The 19270-nt window shown below is 42.0% G+C and overlaps 2 long non-coding RNA genes across 3 annotated transcripts; both read right to left on the bottom strand.

Moving 5' to 3' along the window:
* Positions 1-5247: 5247 nt before the first annotated feature.
* On the bottom strand, positions 5248-8604 carry LOC139832840 (uncharacterized). The gene is made up of 2 exons (XR_011747443.1): positions 6956-8604; positions 5248-5454 (listed from the first exon to the last, which is right to left on the bottom strand). It is a non-coding gene; the product is annotated as an uncharacterized lncRNA (long non-coding RNA).
* A 1290-nt stretch (positions 8605-9894) lies between these two features.
* LOC127306946 (uncharacterized) lies at positions 9895-12882 on the bottom strand. Of its 2 annotated transcripts, XR_011747444.1 has the most exons (5): positions 12518-12882; positions 12192-12429; positions 12014-12102; positions 11453-11537; positions 9895-10143 (listed from the first exon to the last, which is right to left on the bottom strand). It is a non-coding gene; the product is annotated as an uncharacterized lncRNA (long non-coding RNA). The 2 variants fall into 2 exon arrangements; XR_007854987.2 differs by having other exon boundaries at positions 9895-11537; positions 12518-12881.
* Between the last annotated feature and the right edge of the window lie 6388 nt (positions 12883-19270).

Raw genomic sequence — 19270 nt, forward strand, 5'->3', positions numbered from 1 at the left:
TTGACTAGTTTAACTAGTTGATATTGTCCAAAACTATTAAAGTTAAATTGTGTGAAGTCTTATACTTCATTTAAACTTGTCTCACATGAATTCATGGGATGTTTGGACCCCTGGTTCCAAACTCTCTTATATGAAATTCTTGAGATTTAAATCAAATGTAGTGTTATTTAAATGGTAGGAGGTGTTCCACCTCATTTAAATCATTCTCCCAAATGATGATGATGATGAACATTTGACTTAGGTCAAGATGAGTTCATCCATGATTGTTGAAGAGATTAAATCTTAAGAAGAGTTCAATGAGAGGAAATTATTTCTCAAGAACCCTATGGAATACAAATTCTATTTAAATCCCACAACTCATGCACCCTAGTTTATTTATGTGTGTGCATAGAGTAGTTTGTGTGTTTATTTGTGATGTATGGAATAGCCATTGAATTAGTGAGTAATTATACTCGTATTCAAATTTAGACGGTAGCACCGGAGAGTACGCCGAAGAAGAAGGTTGCTACCAGGAGGAGGAGGAGGAACAGTTTGAGAACTACCAAGGCAAGCTAAATTACTATGCAAGCTTTTACTCTTGCAAAGTGCAAAGCCCCTTGGGGCATGGCACCATGTTTCTTATCTTTTCTTATGTGAACCCATCCCAAGTTTTTACTGGTTTTCTAAATGGTTTACTTTTATAGTTAACTTTGGTCGAAGTACAAGTTGGGTACTAGAGTAGTGAGTTAGTCTCTTCCAAGCAAAGCAGGATAGCACCCCTCATGAATTAGAGCTAGTGCTAATAAACTAAACTTGACTACTCTAGATGGGAACCTTGTGATTTTGAAAAGAGTTTGAAACCTTGGAATGAAGATGCATTCCATGGAATGATTTTTGAAGGTGAATATGACCAAGAGAAGATGGTGATTTTTGATAAAACATGATGTTGGTTTGAATGCGATACCTTTCCAATTCTCAAGTACCCCCACAATACCTGATTATGGGTAGGGCTTAACTGGAAGTTTATGCGTCTTAGTATGGGTTCCCTCTAAACAAGCGTCATCGGGGTTATGCCGAAAGCTGCCTCTACCACAAAAGAAACGATACGATATGATGCGAAATGAGGTGAATGTCCGGCCCAAGCTCCCGTGCGGTTCCTGTGTTGACGGTTGGTCTTCACCGGGAGGCCAAGCTCATGGGGAGAGGTGCTCATACTAGGGTTCGTAAGTGAAAGGTTATGGTTGATGATCCGCGCATGCGTGTTACGATTATTCGGGGAAATCCCGACGGATGAAATCAAATGTTGTGGCACAAGTGTGCAACCTCTGCAGAGTGTAAACCTATTCGAATAGCCGCGTCCACGATTACGGACGGTTGGAAAGGCCATACAGTTTCCAATGTCATACTTTTGAAAATGATGTTGAAAGGTGATGGTGAAATGACTTGTGGTGGATTGAATTGAATTCACCACTTGAATGGTGGGAATGACACTAATGTTCCCACTTGAGTTAGTTAGCACTTGAGTAAGCTTTTCTCAAAACTTTGTGAACTAAAACTAGCTTTATGCAAATAAACTAGAGCTTAGCAAACCTTACTAGAATGTCTAGCACTTTAATTAGTATTAGTTTGCGAGTACTCAACGTACTCACGGCTTTGTCCCTGGCTATTCAAATGGCCAGAGTATGAAGATGACCAAGGAGATGACCAGCAGGACGCCTACGACAACTAAGCGCCTTCCGACGTCAAGCGTTGGCCTGTGGACTAGAGAGTCCTTGTATCTTACGCTTCCGCTATGTTGAACTATGAACTTGTGTTTGTTCGTTGATCAATAGATCAACTATTCGTGTAATATGGATCATGTGATTCCAATTTGTAAGACTTATGGTTTGTAATGAATGATGACTGTGATACTTAACTATTATGCCTCGCAACAACAATATTCCTGGGATTGCGATGTATGACATAATAGGCATTCGGACTTAAAAATCCGGGTGTTGACAATGCCACAGTCTAGACAAGCTTCCTTTTGCATCGCTATAGTTATGAAACATTTTACTGGTATCCAACACGAATCAACTTGTTTGAAATAGCTCTATGAGATGAAATTAGCTATATGCTTGCAAATCACAAGTTGAAAATCTCATGCCCCTTGAATGCGAGTACCTAAACCTCATGCTACTCAACTTAGGTCCCAAATAAGTTCTTGTCATTGTAAGTATACATGTATCATTGAGAACCGCCTACGGGGTACCTCTTGCCTCATGACATGGGAGCATTCCCAAACCAAAATGACAAGACAAACAGACAATGAGCATCTCAGCAATTTTTTATTTACTATGTGTATAGTTTTTTATTGAAAATGCTTCATCGAATGCTCACTATGGTTCACTGTAAATTTCCACCATGAATGATGCATGGCTTAGATTAGCGGCCCAGTCATTTCCCTAAATCGTATACAAACTCCATCGACTTACAAGTTTCAATTTTATTTTGCACTTCTAGGCATACATAAACAAAAGAACATGACATCAAGTAAACAATAAGTGCAATGCTGAAAGTGTTCCCATGAAAGCATGGTTATACTAACTCGCAACTTGAAATTTGCAACCATATAAACTTCATAAGATAGGCACAATGATCAAGTTTATTAAGTGCAAGAAAGTAAATGTGCCATCAAGTTCGTGAGAGCTTTACTAACTAATTTTCTCATACCAAAATTTAATTTGGAAGATAAATAAAAACATGATGAATTACTTGGAATAGAAATAATGCTACTAGGTAGATATGGTGGACACAATTGGCAAACTTTGGTTATTGGTGGTTGGATGCACGAGTAGAGTTCATACTCAGTACATGTGAAGGGTGGCAAAAGACTGGGAGCGACCAATTAAGAGAGAAATAATGGCCATAATCATGCATAGCGACAAAACATTATCAACCAAAGCATAAAGTGATATTACAAGTCAAAAACTAAATGATCATAGAGGCTTTAGTTGAATGGTTATAATCATACCATGGTATAAGCATGTGCCAAGTCAACCCAATAAAGCATCAAAGGAGAATACCACAATATATGCTTTTATGATGAAAACAACACATGATTCTTTCAATGACGCATTATGCACTCTCAGCTATTTGAAACAAGTCATGCTAAAACATTAAATACTAAGCATATGACTAGAATAACATCCAACATGACATGCTAAAGTCTATGCCACAGTCTAGACAAGCTTCCTTTTGCATCACTATAGTCATGAAATATTTTACTCGTATCCAACACCAATCAACTTATTTGAAATAACTCTCAGAGATGAAATACAACATGGACCAGAGAGATAATCATACATAAATAAAGAATACTAATGAGCTCTGAAAAAAATTCAAGTGAAAGAACAAGACCTAAACGCAGTACCAGAAAACTAGAACATCCGCAGAACAATAACAGCGAAAACTAGAGCGTTCTATTCAATTAAAATGGAGCGGGTCTTTCTCCAAAACAAATGTGTCGGGATCTAACATATGCTACAACAAACAAAACAAAACAAAAAGTAAAACAAAAATAATGACGCTCCAAGAACAACACATAGCGTATGAAGCAATAAAAATATAGCGCATGAAAAGATGACCTGTTGCTTTGTTGACGAAGAGGGGATGCCTTGGGCATCCCCAAGCTTTGACGCTTGTACCTCTTGAATATATCTTGGGGTGCAGTGTGGGGCTCCAGACAAGTTGTCCGAAACACCCGTTATGCATACACATTCATGATCCCATGATCAGTGGGTCGTGAAGGCATAACCGAACTGGTATCAAATACATCATCCATTACAATACCGAATAAAAAGATTACAATAGGTCACTTGATCAATACTTACATGAGAGCCATAATGGCACAGATCATCAACCACACAACGGAAATACTTCAGGCGAAAGCGTTCGCATGGTCCAAGTCATGCCATAACCCAACAGGCAACTGACTGGAAAAACGTTCCTAGCTCGCATAGACGTCGTCGACTCCTTCATCTGTTGGATTTCACCAAGTCTGGCCAAGTAAATAGCCAGGGACAAAGCCATGAGTACATTATGAATTGTACTCACAAACCACCTTAGAGAGAAGTAAAGGATATGCAATTTGGCAGTAGCAAGGAACATGCACTATTCTAGGGTTACAAGGAGTGAGAGATAGTTTCTCTCGAGAGTAGGACATCCCTATATCTTTGTTGAAAAACCTTTTTGAAAACAAGTTTCTTTGGAAGACTAATAGATAAGGGTGACCCATTTTCATTTTCGGCCAACAGGATGACCAAAACAACTTTGCTAATTTTCCATCGTACCTCCCATGTACATCTCCACCAGTCCCATTAGTTTTCTTTCCCAAAACATTTTTGAGAAAAACACTTTTATAAACCAAAAATCCCTTTGATACTCATCACTTACTTTCCCACGTCCATAACCGCGGACACAGCTATTCGAATAGATTTACACTCTGCAGAGGTTGTACACTTTCCCCACAAGATCCGAATACTTATCGTGTGGGCATCATCCCTGCATAACAACATATGCCACAACAAGCACCCGATCGTAGTTTTTCGCCTGCTCGCCTTAGCCTAAGACAAGCCGCCTAGAGTTGTACCTCCCAACACCAGAGTCCGAGGGGTAGTTTACCTAGGAGTACCAAATTCCCTGACCAGCTCGATCCTCCGGAATGCCACGACCAACTGTGGGGCATTTTTCAATGGGAGCTCATAGGTTGTACCCCTGCCATTGATACGCAATGGAAAGGCGTCCTCGGTTCGTCGGGGAGGCCACGGTCGATAGGGTGTCCATGCTCGCACTACCCTTACACTTGCAGGACCCAAACTAAGGCGAGACAAACTACTACGCTATGCCCCGTCCCACTTAAGGGTAATGTGGTTGTACTGGCTAGGTCCGGTGATGTACTCAGTCAACAAAAGGTTTTTCAAAAACAATTTTCTTCGCTTCACTTGCTCCCAGCAAATCCTTTATGTTCAAATACAAATTAATCAAATCCACACTTGGCCAGGGCTACCCCATTCCAAGTTTTTCGAAAATCTTCCTTTCTTGAGAACATTTTCATAACCATTTTTCCAGGGCTCCCAACCTATAGTCCAATTTTTCTTGAAAGTGGCAACAAGGATGATAAGGTGTTAAGCACCATATCCCTAGCTTGTGTTTGATCAGTAGGCATCACGAGGGCTGCACCCGTAAGGGTGGAATAATAAAACACTGAGTGGTAGGACCACTCACATAAATAAATAAACCATGCAATTTATAAAACTGCTAAATAATGCAAGATCAGTAAGATAACTAGGATGAGATATGCATCAAGAGTTGGCTTGCTTTGGTTGGCTATTTGTCCCTGGACTTCATCTTCATGAACCATATGCTCTTCCTTCCTCTTCGAAGTCCTCACCATGATCCTCTCCTTTCCCTCCGATAGCGTTCACATTCTAATGCCTGGAAGAAAAAAAAGAAGGCAATCAACACATAGCCATCGCATCAAACACACTCACAAAACTAATAACAAACAACTCAATCAAAGACAATGAACACTTCAAACAAATAGCACCTTGGGAAAGATGGCTTTTTTGCTAAAAAGGCTCTGCCTCACAACAAATCATAATCTACACAATCAAAGGTGGCTGATACCTTTGGAAACCACCATTAGGGGTCTGGTGCCAAGGTTCATTAAAAAGTATTTTAAACAAAAAACAACCCAATTTCCCTATAGGTAAAATAAGCACTAGCATCAATTTAACAAGCCACTCCAGAATAATGCACACACAATTTTGGTAATATCACAGAGAGTAAAGCTCGACTTTATAAAGCTAGAGAAATTGGATTCACTAAATTTGTGTTTTTAAAACAATAGATAAGATTTTTATAAAATCATAACTGACTTGGGGACCAAATAATTGGCGTAAATCTTTCTGTGAGTCACAAAAATACATGCAGCACACCTACTGAAAGTTATCAACATGTAGAACACACTTGCACAAGAATCACATGCAAATAAATTTTCAAATAAATTAGAAAAATTAAACAAGATAGAAACCAGAGCAAATCAATAGCTAGGCACACTAGTATCAGAGCACCATCAACCATATACAATCATAATCATGGATAGCTGAAACTAATTGTGATCTAACCCCACTGGTTTTGCATTTTTCTGAGTAGTAAAATAATTTACAAAAATCAGATACTGAAAAGGTACCATGTTTCACTAGTAAAATGCTCAAAAATAAACTACCACTCACAAAAATAATTACATAGACACGAGTGTACCCTATCATGATATCTACTAGTATCACTTGGGTTTGATCCAAAATTATTTGTATTTTTCAAAATAAAAATCAAGAAAGGGATCTATGGACTGGATATGACTTGCAAACCAAACCACATCCAGGAAGCTCCTGCATCTGGGACCAATGCCAAAAGAAGTGTATTTACTTATACTTCACAACAAAATTAATTTCATACAAAAATATTTCACCAAATTCACACAATAACTAATATACAGTAACAGCAACATTTCAGATGTTTATTTACCAACACAAAAGTAAAAGAGTCATTCACATGAAAAGAAATTTATGTGGTTAGGAATTTTACCAGGAGTATCCAGGATTTTGAATCATCAAATTTGGGTGCTCGAGGAATTTACAAAATTTAAAAAGCTGGAGAAGATCTAACAGTCCATTTATTTCTAGGAACAGGAGAAGAAGGGGACCGGGCCAAATCGGCCAGATCCGCAGGATCCGGTCGCGGGCAGGCCCAGCTGCAGCTGCTAGCGTGCGGGAGGTTGCAGATTTGAACGGCCCAAGGCGGGACCTACCGCGTCAGCGCGAGGGGCCGGGTTGACAAGTCCAACCGCGCTCGTGACCGCAGGATGGAGATCTAGCAGCCCACGATCAATCGGCCATGCATGGGAGGCGGAGAAAGAAGTAAGGCGGGGGCTCACCGGGAGTCTTGCCGGCGCGTTGCCAGAGTTGGAAGGAGGGCCCGTTTCGGATGTGCCGAGAGACCGAGGAGGACCACACCGCGACGCCGCCGAACTGGGAGAGAGCTCCAGGGAAGGAGATGAGGCCGGGAAGGACGGGCTCGACGAGATTCTGCGGCGGTCGGACGAAGGCCAAGGATGCCTGCAATGACGGAGATGGCAGCTCGGGGACGAGGGAGAAGATGCAGAGAAGGAGCGGCAGACGGCGTTGAGACGCGCTGCTGCTCGGCATGGCTGACTCGGACGCGCGGCGAACCAGGCGGTCACGCGCGCGACGTGGGAGAAGAACGACGATGCATGCCACGGGCTCGACAACGGCGTGAGTTAGGGGAGCTGCATGGCAAAAACATGGTGATCAGGGCTCAATCTACTCGCAGGAAGAACTAGAAGGGGAGAGAGAAAACGGAGGGAGATGGGCGTGAGCCATCCCATGCTCGGCACGGGCACGTGTGGTTGTTCGCGAGTCAGAACTCGCCTTCCCCAGCTTTAGGGAGGGGAAGAGCAGCTACTGCTGCACTCTGATGGTCTGCAAGGTTGAGGGAGAAGTGTGTAGCGGTGGGTGAAGATAGGGGGCTTAGGAAAGACAGGGGAGGGTGGCGTGCATGTGCGACAGCGAGCAGCGTTGCTCGCCGCGCATAGGTCAGCCTCGGGTGGTGCAAAGCCAGGGAGAAAACGACAGAGGAACGAGTCCGAGGCTGCGCCAGATGGTGGAGGGAAATGGGGCGACGTCAGGGTAGAGGGGACAGGTCAGGGGAGGCTCTATCAGCTCGGAGGGAGGTCGACGAGAGGACGCACACAAGGTGTTCGATGCCATGTCGGCATCCAGAGCGAGGTCGATCGCGGCCAGGAGGAAGAAGACAATGGAGAGGGTCCATGCTAGTTTGGTTAGGGACGGCAAGGAGAGGCTGGTGGCTCGGTGGTTCGGGCAAAGGAGCACGTTTGCATCCGAGTGCATGCCATCGGTGCACCAGGGCACACGAGAGAGAGAGAGAGGTTTGGGCTAGTTGGGGGCGGTGCCATGCGTGCTGGTGGTGCAGGAGGGTTGCAGGTGTAGTGTTGTCCATTTATTTGGCTTGGGTGAGAGGGATAGAGAGAGATGCCACTATCTCTTTCAAGATCTTGTCTCCGGCCATGCATGGTTTCAAAACAGAAAAGAACAAGGGGGTATTGTACCAGGTGTCAGGGTCGACCAGAGAGAGAAGGATATGATGCAGGGGTGGTGCAGGCTCGTGATATCCCATTGACAGGTCAAAGCATGCATGAGAAAGAGAGGGAAGTAGGGATGCACATGCACCATGGTTGGCAAGGGCCGGCCACTTCTCACTTGCTTGCATGGCCTAGATGGCATGCACCTTTGCAGAACAAAGCAAGGGTTAAGTGGAGCTGAAGTTGGTTTGATGCAAAGGTGGCTTTGAGGTTGATTTGAGAAGAATTAGAGACCTATAGAGGAAACGGACATTAATCATTTGATTGATCAAATGATTATTTGACCACATCAAGGGTTAGTGGAATGGTTGTGGCTGGTAGAAAAAAACAGGGATGTGCATAAGGTGCAATAAGGTTTGTCCTCCAAATTTGAATTCATTTAGATAGGTATTGGAATCACCTCAATGTCCATGAAAAATTTGAAAGGAATTTGATCGGAATGGAAGTTGAAAGTTTCGAGAGAAACAAGTTAGAAAATATAATTAAAAAAAACACTACTCACTTTCTTAAGCAAGGTAGATTTTCTCAAATCTTAAAATAAGCAAGAAATGGTACAAGTACCATAACATGATTTTGTCCAAAAAGAAAATAGAACCAAGAGGATAAGTATATAGAAATTATTTTTGGGTGGAAATGAGATGACAAACATACCAATCTCATCCCCTTGTTTTATTTGAAGAAATAATTTGAAAAGGTTTAATAAAACTAGAAGTAGTTTTGTAGTTAAAACTAGAGAAGAAAATAAATAGGGTTTTGGAAATTTTCTTTAAAAGAAAGCAAGAATAAATTTGGGAAATATGATCTCGAGGGTAGATGATCACCACATAATGTAACAATCATTTCCACACTTGGTTTTGTGAAGATTAAACTTGGATTAAAGAAAAAAAGAGGTAAAAGTGGAATAAGTGATCTTAAGTTTAAATATTGGATAGTGTACAAGATCAAGCGGAAAATATAGGTTGCAAGGATAGCAGGAGACATGCAAGACATGGAAGTTGTAGAGGGAGTTGAATAGATGGGATCCATGCCCTGGGTTCACCAATAACAACTGGGGGTGCTTAGAGAGCAACTGCCAAAGTTTGAACTTTTTAACACTGCCAAAATAGATTTCTGACTTGGCCTCAAAACCACCAAGGAATAGTGGGTAGATGAGTGATCTGGTCCAAGGAAATGGTATAGTTTGGAAGTGCTCAAGAGAAGGTAGGTTCAGGACCAAGTGCATTTCCTTAGATGGCAAGGGGTAGCTTAATCGAGAGGCTCCAAAATGGAACCTGATAACTTAGCCAAATTTGTGAGGTCTTAGGGTTTTTGTCTAGGGTAAAAGAGAGGGGTGTATTAAGGAGTAGATGAACCCAAGCTTTGAATCAAGGACAATGTGAGTTAGAATAGATCACAAGGAAGATTCCAAGGTAGGTGCATTGACATTGCCACCTGTGGAGGTATTCGAGTCAGAGGTGTAAGGTTGGACCATATCACAAATTTGGATCAGTCAAGACTTGGTTGAGAAGAGGTGATCTTGAAGTGTTGAGGTTTTCCAGAAAACCTAAACAAGCAGACTGTGACGCCCCGGAACCGGTATCCTGAGGATTCCAGCGATCCCGCCGAAATCCGCACGATATCGATTCAGAGACGCCCTCCGACACGACGTGCGCGACGAATCACACACGTGATGCCAGAGGAATTAACACGAGCGATAACATTACAACAGGATTACAATAGAGCCCACAAGTTACATATATTACAACAACGACTCCAACGAGTCAAGATACAAATATACAATACAAAGATCCAAATCATACAGAAGATCGAATACGTCCGAGTACGGACAAGATACAAATTGGACTAAGAGTCCTGAAGATAACCAGTGGCGTCCATAACCCTGCCTAGGCCAAGCCGGAAGGGTAACCTTGCTAACGTCGTCTTCATCGAACATATCTTCATACCTACCCGGTTATATCCCGTAGAAGCAGCAATAAGTACGGGTTCGTACTTAACAAGACTTCAAGACGTATAAGCATTCGTCAACCAGTCGTCCTTTGTACTTGAGGCACGCAGGGGACTTAGAGGACGCAAGAGGAACTTCATAGGCAATATGGTGGAGTTAAGCGGCAGCGCAAGCACTAAAAACCTATAGAGACACTCTACAACATTCGTCTAATCAGAGAAGGTGAGAGAGCGCATAAGGTAACATATAAAATACTACACAAACATAACCCAGCCGATTACATATCCCCTCCAACAATTGCGAAGAGGCAATGTAAAAGGCACTCAACGGTGGACAAGTTTTATTGGGTAACGGTTGTAGTAAGGCTATATTACTACGCAAGTTATTATCAGATTATTAGCAACAAGATAACGGTGTAAGTTGTTCTATGATCAAGCTATAGAATTCCAAGTCGTCCATAACCGCGGACACGGCTTATCGATAAGATGTACACCCTGCAGGGGTTGCCCAAATGTAACCATACGCATGCTCGAACCCACTTATTACAGGTGGAGTCTCACAACAAGACCGTTCCCAATGCAAGAGAAAGTTTAATGGGAGCCACCCAACTAAGCTACCCGTGACGAAGTTCGGCCGTACTCCGATACGGACTCAGAGGTTTGCGTCGGCTTCCAAGGCGGGCACTAACGACCGGCCAAGGATAAAGAGTCCCGCGTTATGAGTACAATACAGAATATAAACACCCGAAGGCAACAGGAAGTAAAACGTGCATCGTGCATATGAGCAAATAAAACCAATGTTGTGGCTCCCAATAAACAGACTCGAGGAAAGGTAGTGGGTGATGGGGGTCCCACTCCCCCACGTACGGGTAGAGCGCTCAATCTCGGAACAGATAACAAGAACTCGGATCCTAGGGGACATTAGCAAGTCAAAGTTCCGATGCTTTCGCAAAGGGGCTCACAGATGCCTCTGCTTACAATTTTAGTTGTTAACAATTAAGTAAAGCATGTGTATCTCCAACAATTGATATAGCATGTGATAACCTCCCAACAACCCAACATATCCCGATAAGTTAACAACAACGGTAACGAGATAAAATAGCACTTGCATGCACTACGACTCGCAAGGCAGACCCGATAACCAAACAATAGCTGTAGGTGGTTGGTGGAGTCAATATAGGCTGCTTGAGGTAACAAGTGGAAGGGACACGTGACAAGAACGCAACTTAAGGATAGCATGAGGGAGAAGGCAAAATAAAATAGGTGAGCGACTCCTGCAGGGACAGGAGTATAAGGGAAAATGTTTGCCTGTTAAAGCTCGCCGAGGAACATCCGGAGAACTTGTCGTATCTCACCACACCACTTCGCGATCCTATCCGGGAAGAAGCAAATGCTGGAACAAACAACATATGCAATCTTACTACTGTGGATAAAGAACCAGCATGCTCAAGATGATATGCATGACATGGCAAGGATGATGCGGTGCAACTTATCCATATTATTCGGAGTCGGAACCCCGGACAAATAATTTAGAGTTGGAGTTGCATTTGCTACCGCCAAAATTAAGTGGTTGTTAGCATGGCATAACATGGCAAGGGTGCGCTACTTCAAAATTAAACGGAGCGGGGAAAACCTTAGTCGGTGTCCGAAATACTCCGCATATATGTGAGGTGAACATGCATAACTATCACGTCTCGAAATGATGCAAGATGCAAACAGATGTGTGTATGGCATATTCATGTTCAGCATATTTTTCTGATCAATTTTCATATAAAACACATTTTATTTCGAGTTACCATTTAAAAGATATGATTTATACAAGATTTTGCAAAAAGAAAAGATAAGCAGAGGGGTGTAGCCGGGCCGGACCTGGCCAGGGAACTGAGCCGGCGCGGGGTAGCTGCTGGGCACGCATCAGTGCCAGAGAGAAACGGGCCAAGGCCCAGTAGGAACTAGATCTGATGAAAAAGAACAGAAAAGGTTGGGTTAAATCGCAGGACTTGGAAGTTGATCCCAGGATCTGATGGGTAAGCAAGCAAGTAGTTACCACTGGGCTGTTGATCTGATCGTGTCAAGAGGTGGTCGCGCGGCAAGGTGAAGCAGGTACGCACGGACCTCGAGGATGAAGGCCATGGCGGAAAGGAGCTCTGGTTGAGCACCGATCTGACGAAGGAGAGCTCGAGGGGCGTCGGGAGCGAGTGCGTTAGACGCGGAACTTCACGGGGATGCAGTATCTGGCGGAGTTGAAGCCGGGGACGCACCGGAGCGACGCCGACGGCGAGCACCTGCGGCGGCAAGCAGCGGTCAGCGCCGGTGGAGCACTTGAGAGTGAGAGGAAGAACGAGAAAAGGACTGGGAGGTGCGTCGGCTCACCAAGATGTTGTAGAATGGGTCGGGGAGTCCGGAGGAGGCCGGACGGTGACGCCATCATCGTCGACATGGCGCGGCCAGAGTTGAGGAACGGCGACGTGGACGTCGATATACGGGCTCCCTGGCTCGATTTCTTGCACCCAGAGATGGAGGGGGACGAGGGGGTTCTGGTGGTGCTCTCAGGACGACGAGGGGCGGCCGGAATCGACGACAAGGTCGAAGATACTGCAACGGGCGCGGTGGTTCTGTGGGGAGGAAAAGGCCCTCTCCTTCTCGTTGCCTTGCAGAAGAAGAGAGGAGGGAGCAGGTGGGGCTGATGGTTGCGTGGTGGAGGATCTCTCCAGGAGATAAAGCAGGTGAGGACCACGGGAGGAGAGAGCTTGGCGCGGTTGTTGACGGTGACGTCGACCACGGGGAGAAAAACGAGCACGCTTCTCGCGTGCCTGTAGACGACGAGAAGGGAGAGGAGACTCGGTCTCCTGGAGAAGTTACGGGCCAGGTTTTGGAGGAAGGAGTTGGGCCCGGGTGAGAGGAGAAAAGAACCAAGGGGAGGGAGAGAGATTGGGCCGCCGGGGTAGATAGGTCCAGGGAGGTTAGCTGGTTAGGGGAGAGAGAGGCCCAGGAAGGAGGAGGGTTTAGGTTTGTTTAGAAAAACATTTTCTCTTTAATTTTTAAACTGGTTTACAAATCCTTTTCAAATAAAACCCAAGCAACAGAAAATAATTTGGAAAATAATTTATTTATTTTATAGTGTTGGTTTTAAGGTTTTGTTAAATGAAAAGACATAGAGGAGGTTTATTTTATAAACCATATGAGAAGGGAAAATGAAATAGTTTTTATTAAAAATAATTTTATTTTATTAAAACCATGAATGATATGATGCATATTCCAAGATGATGTATGAAAGAAAAGAACAAGCAAAATCTATTAGGGGTACTATCCCGGGCTGTTACACAGACCAAGGCAAATCATCTACAAGCAAACCAAAGCAATTCATGGTAACAAGCACATCAAGGCAATTCATCTTAATTAGTATTTAGAAAAAGTTTTTGTTTCCCCTGATTTTTTCACTCTGGACACTTAACAAGGTTGCAAAAGTTGGGGTGTTATATGCAGGGGAATCCCCAAGCTTGAGACATCCTACTCTCCGAAAACTTCCTTCATACAAAACTTCACACAATTCTCTATTAGCAGCATTAGTACAATCAAAATAAATAAATCCAGTTGGATTCAGTACTAACATATCTCAAGCATCTATTAAAGAATTAGATACTATAGCAACCTTTCAAAAATATCTTTGATCAAAAGAACTAAAAAATAAAGAGATTTAAGAGGAAAATGCAAATAGTGCAGAAATCTATCAAAACAGAACAGCAGGTAATGATCGATTTGTTCGAAAATTCTCTATTACTCATCTCGAAAAGTGGTAAGCTAACTAAAGTTAGATAATAACCTGGGGCATATGCACAAAAAATGATAGCTTGAAATTCCTCTCTGGATATTTTTATGAATTTTTATGATAACATCACAGAATCTGTTTTCAGGACAACAACTTCCCCAAATCTTACTTTCTTCCTATTATAGGCTATTCTTAGCATAAAAACGAAATAAAAATGATAAGGATAAGTTATTATAGAGGCAATAACTTCCAAGACTCAACAAAAAAAAAATTACAGAAAATAAACATGGGTTATCTTCCAAAAGTGTTTTTCTTTAACGCCTTTCAGCTAGGCGCAGAAAAAGAGTGAGCTTCAAATATTATCGAGTGAAGAAGCATCAATATCATAATTTGTTCTAATAATAGAGTCATAAGGTGACTTATGTCTCTTCATAGGGAAGTGTTCCATACCTTTCTTGAGTGGGAATTGATATTTAATAATCCCATCTCGCATATCAATAGCAGCACCAACAGTTCTAAGAAACGGTCTTCCCAAAATAATTGGATAAGAAGCATTGCATTAAATATCCAAAACAACAAAATCAATGGGGATCAGGTTATTATTAATCATAATAAGAACATTATCAACTCTCCCCAAAGGTTTCTTTGCAGCAATATCAACAAGATGAACATCAAATAACATTGTTCCAATGGTGACAAGTCAAGCATATCATGGATTTTTCTAGGCATAACAGAAATACTTGCACCAAGATCACATAAAGCATTGCAATCAAAATCATATATTTTCATCTTAATGATGGGATCCCAGCCATCTTCTAACTTTTTAGGAATAGAGGCTTCACGTTTTAATTTCTCCTCTCTAATTTGCATAAGAGCATTTGTAATATGCTTTGTAAAAGCCATATTTATAGCACTAGCATTAGGACTTCTAGCAAGCTTTTGTAAGAACTTAATTACTTCAGAGATATTGCAATCATCAAAATCAAACTCACTTTTATCAAAAAGTAAGAGGACTCTTGTCTCCTATACTCCGAAAAATTTCAGCACACTTATCAGGAGCAGTTTCAGTGGTTCGAGGCAATTTTGTAGAAGGAGCGGGGACTTTTCCAACACCAAGTATTTTACCATTAATAGTAGGAGTGTGGCTAGCATTTGAAACTTCATTACTACTGGTGGTGGTGATGGTATAAACTTTAGTCAAATTATTGTTTCTAGCAATTTCATCTTCTCTTTCCCACCTAGCATGCAATTCCGCCAACATCCTAACATTTTCATCAATTCTAACTTGAATGGCATTAAAAGTTTTAATTTCTTTAACATCATGAGGCCACACTTTTAATTTAAGAAAATCAACATCATGAGCAAGGATATCAACTTTAGAAGCAAGAATATCAATTTTTCCAAGCTTTTCCTCAACAGTTTTATTGAAAGCAGTTTGTTTACTAATAAAATCCTTAAGCATGACTTTAATATCAGAGGGTGCACTTTTATTATTGATGTAGGAATTACCATAAGAATTGACATAAGCATTACCATTATTAGAAGGATATGGCCTATAATTGTTGCTACCAAAATTATTCCTATAAATATTGTTGTTGAAATTGTTGTTTTTAATGAAGTTCACATCAACATGCTCTTCTTGTGCAACCAAAGAAGCTAACGGAATATTATTTGGATCAACATGAGCTTTACCATTAACAAGCATAGACATAATAGTATCAATTTTATCACTCAAGGAGGAGGTTTATTCGACAAAATTTACCTTCTTACCTTGTGGAGCTTTCTCGGTGTGCCATTCAGAATAATTTATCATCATATCATCAGGTAATTTAGTTGCAGCCCCCAAAATAATGGACATAAAGGTACCTCCAGCAGCTGAATTCACGAGATTTGTTGAAGAAAAATTTAGTCATGCATAAAAAGTTTGGATGATCATCCAAGTTGTAGTCCATGAGTGGGACAATTCTTTACCAAAGATTTCATTATTTCCCAAGCTTGAGCAAGATGTTCATTATCAAATTGTCTAAATTTCATTATGTCGCTTATCAAAGATATACTATTTGCAGGAGAATAATATTATCCAATAAAAGCATTTGCATTTAACCCAAGAATCAATACTATTTCTAGGCAAAGATAGCAACCAATTTTTAGCTCTAACTCTCAAAGAGAAAGGAAACAATTTCAGTTTCATAATGTCACCATCTATATCCTTATATTTTTGCATCTCACAAGTTCAACAAAATTATTAAGGTGAGAAGCGGCATCTTCAGTACCGACACCAGAAAATTGCTCTTTCATAACAAGATTTAACAAAGCAGGTTTAATTTCATAGAAGGCTGCTTCGGGAGCAGGCGGAGCAATAGGTGTACAAATAAAATCATTGTTGTTGGTGCTAGTAAAGTCACACAACTTGGTATTTTCAGCGGAACCCATTTTAGCAAAATTAAAACTAAGCAACAGAAATAACATCTATAATAGAAACTAATTTTTTATGTTTTTGATATAAAGACAACTATAAAAGGAAACTAATTTTTGTGTGTGTTTTTATATAATAAAGCAAACAAAACAAAATAAAGTAAACTAAACAAACTACAACAAAGTAAAGAGATTGGATATGGGAGACTCCCCTTGCAGAAATCCTCTTCCTCACCGGCAACGGCGCCAGAAAATATTGTTGTGCGCAGATTGCCGTGGGTGTTGGAAATCTCTGTGGTGTAACTTTTCTTCAGTTCCCCGATAACGGCTCCAGAAAAACTTGATGGTGCTCCGGTAATGGCGCCAGACAATCTTGTTGAGCGTTGTTGTGCAAGCGGTTGGGAAACCCCAAGAGGAAGGTGTGATGAGCACAACATCAAGTTTTCCCTCAGTACGAAACCAAGGTTTTATCGACCAGTAGCAGAAAGGCGTGACTTCTGAAGGTGTTGCTAGCTGACTAGTGTAAGGGCGCACTACTGACATCAGCAACAACGTGGAACCTCCACACAACACAACCAATGTACCTTGCCCCAACTTGCAGTGAGGTTGTCAATCTCACCGGTTTGATGAACACAAAGGATTAGATGTATCGAGTGGAAAGAGATGTTTGCAGAAATTAAAGAGAACAAGAATTGCAGTAAGTAAATAGGATGATTGTATCAGTGTAAAGGAAACATGACCGGGGTCCACAGTTCACTAGAGGTGTCTCTCCATAAAGATAAATAGCATGTTGGGTGAACAAATTACAGCTGGGCAATTGACATAATATCGACCATGCATGACAAGATGATTACTATGAGATTTGATTGGGCATTACAACATAATACATAGACCGTAATCCAACTGCGTCTATGACTAATAATCCACCTTTTGGTTATCGTTCGAACCCATTTCAGTATTAAGTTGCAAGCAACGGATTATCGCATTAAGTAATGTGCGTAAACTAAACAATAGAATTACCCTTGGATAAAACATTGTTGTTTTCTCTCTAGTAGCAACAACACATCTACAATCTTAGAAGTTATTGTCACTCTCCCAGAAAACTAGAGGCATGAATGCACTATCGAGCATAAATACCCCCTCTTGGAGTCACAAGCATCTACTTGGCCAGAGTATCCACTAGCAACGGAGAGAATGAAAGATCAAAAATAACATATGACATGAATATATAATCGACCTCAACATAGTATACAATATTCATCGGATCCCAACAAACACAACATGTAGGATTACATAAGGATGATTGATACGTCCAATTTGCATCACTATTTTATATCATAATTTGCTGTTATTCATTGATATATTTCATATTTGGGGATAGTACTTATGTTATTTCATCTATTTTGCATGATTCATGATTATTGGAGGATCGCGCACCAGAGTCAGGATTCTGCTGGAAAAAGCGCCGTCAGAATGCAATATTTCGGAAGATCAACAGTTGACGGAAATTATATGAAAAATCCTATTTTTTCAGAAGACGAAGGGAGCCAGAAGGGGGAGCCGAGGGGACCCGAGGTGGGCCCACCTCATAGGCCGGCGCGGCCCAAGGCCTGGCCACGCCGCCCTATGAGGAGGGGGCCCACAGCCCCCTCTCGCCTCCTTTTCTTCGCGAACGTCTTCGTCCCGAAAACCTAAGTTCCAGGGGATAGGTCGCGAAGAGTCACAGCCGCCTCTGCGGGGCGGAGAACACCAGAGAGAAAAGAGCTCTCCGGCAGGCTGAGATCCGCCAGGGAAATTCCCTCCCGGAGGGGGAAATCGACGCCATCGTCACCGCCATCGAGTTGAACATCATCTCCATCACCATCATCATCATCACCGCCGTCTCCACCGCTGCACATCGTCACCGCTGTAACAATTTGGGTTTGATCTTGATTGTTTGATAGGGGAAACTCTCCCGGTGTTGATTTCTACTAGTTATTGATGCTATTGAGTGAAACCGTTGAACCAAGGTTTATGTTCAGATTGTTATTCATCATCATATCATCTCTGATCATGTTCCATATGATGTCTCGTGAGTAGTTCGTTTAGTTCTTGAGGACATGGGTGAAGTCTAAATGTTAGTAGTGAAGTATGGTTGAGTAATATTCAATGTTATGATATTTAAGTTGTGGTGTTATTCTTCTAGTGGTGTCGTGTGAACGTCGACTACACGACACTTCACCTTTATGGGCCTAGGGGAATGCATCTTGTACTCGTCTGCCAATTGCGGGGTTGCCGGAGTGACAGAAACCTAAACCCCCGTTGGTATATCAATGCAGGAGGGATAGCAGGATCTCAGAGTTTAAGGCTGTGGTTAGATTTATCTTAATTACTTTCTTGTAGTTGCGGATGCTTGCAAGGGGTATAATCACAAGTATGTATTAGTCCTAGGAAGGGCGGTACATTAGCATAGGTTCACCCACACAACACTTATCAAAACAATGAAGATTAATTAGCCGTATGTAGCGAAAGCACTAGACTAAAATCCCGTGTGTCCTCGAGAACGTTTGGTCATTATAAGTAAACAAACCGGCTTGTCCTTTGTGCTAAAAAGGATTGGGCCACTCGCTGCAATTATTATTCTCGCACTTTACTTACTCGTACTTTATTCATCTGCTACATCAAAACCCCCTGAATACTTGTCTGTGAGCATTTACAGTGAATCCTTCATCGAAACTGCTTGTCAACACCTTCTGCTCCTCGTTGGGATCGACATTCTTACTTATCGAAGATACTACGATACACCCCCTATACTTGTGGGTCATCAAGACTATTTTCTGGCACCGTTGCCGGGGAGTGAAGTGATGACCCACAAGTATAGGGGATCGCAACAGTCTTCGAGGGAAGTAAAACCCAATTTATTGATTCGACACAAGGGGAGACAAAGAACACTTGGAAGCCTT

Source organism: Lolium perenne, chromosome 6 (assembly GCF_019359855.2).
Source record: "Lolium perenne isolate Kyuss_39 chromosome 6, Kyuss_2.0, whole genome shotgun sequence".
Taxonomy (NCBI): Eukaryota; Viridiplantae; Streptophyta; class Magnoliopsida; order Poales; family Poaceae; genus Lolium; species Lolium perenne.